At 32.1% G+C, this 579-nt stretch overlaps 1 non-coding gene across 1 annotated transcript; it reads right to left on the reverse strand.

Annotated features, from left to right (window-relative positions):
* Positions 1–284: 284 nt before the first annotated feature.
* On the reverse strand, positions 285–356 carry Trnaw-cca. Its single transcript has one exon. It is a non-coding gene; the product is annotated as a tRNA-Trp (tRNA).
* Between the last annotated feature and the right edge of the window lie 223 nt (positions 357–579).

Genomic DNA, 579 nt, shown 5'->3' on the forward strand with positions numbered 1-579 from the left:
GAGCTTTGCTCTAAAGTAAAATTTTTGTACTGTACTTGCTTTTCAAATGAAAATTAAGTAAAATCAGTCAAAAATAATTGATAATTTTAATATTATTATTCTTAAATTGAACATTACTACCGTATTGATTGACCCACTGCACGGTAGATCATCCTCCATGCTATGATATATTGTCTTATTATAGGTCCATGGTTATAGGCGTTAACCTAGTTAAAAATACAGATTTCTTTATTGTCCAAAATAAATTGTAAATTACAAATAAAAAAAAAATGAAAATAAAAATATGACCCCGACGTGATTTGAACACGCAACCTTCTGATCTGGAGTCAGACGCGCTACCGTTGCGCCACGGAGTCAGATGCTAATTAGCTCATTATTATGCAGGTTTAGGGCAAAGACGTTATAATCTATTATAGAAAGTAGACAGGCCTAATATAGACATATAAAAACAAACCAGGTAAATGATAATAACAGTGCTCGAATAACAGACCTCCCAAGTTCCTAGAAATGTGCGGGTTTCTCAAATCTTAAACAACATTTTTCTCTTTCATATAAGTTCCTTACAATTTAAACAACTCC

This window comes from Anneissia japonica, unplaced genomic scaffold (genome assembly GCF_011630105.1).
Source record: "Anneissia japonica isolate Jap-2015-1 unplaced genomic scaffold, ASM1163010v1 scaffold483_len1788099_cov177, whole genome shotgun sequence".
Classification (NCBI taxonomy): Eukaryota; Metazoa; Echinodermata; class Crinoidea; order Comatulida; family Comatulidae; genus Anneissia; species Anneissia japonica.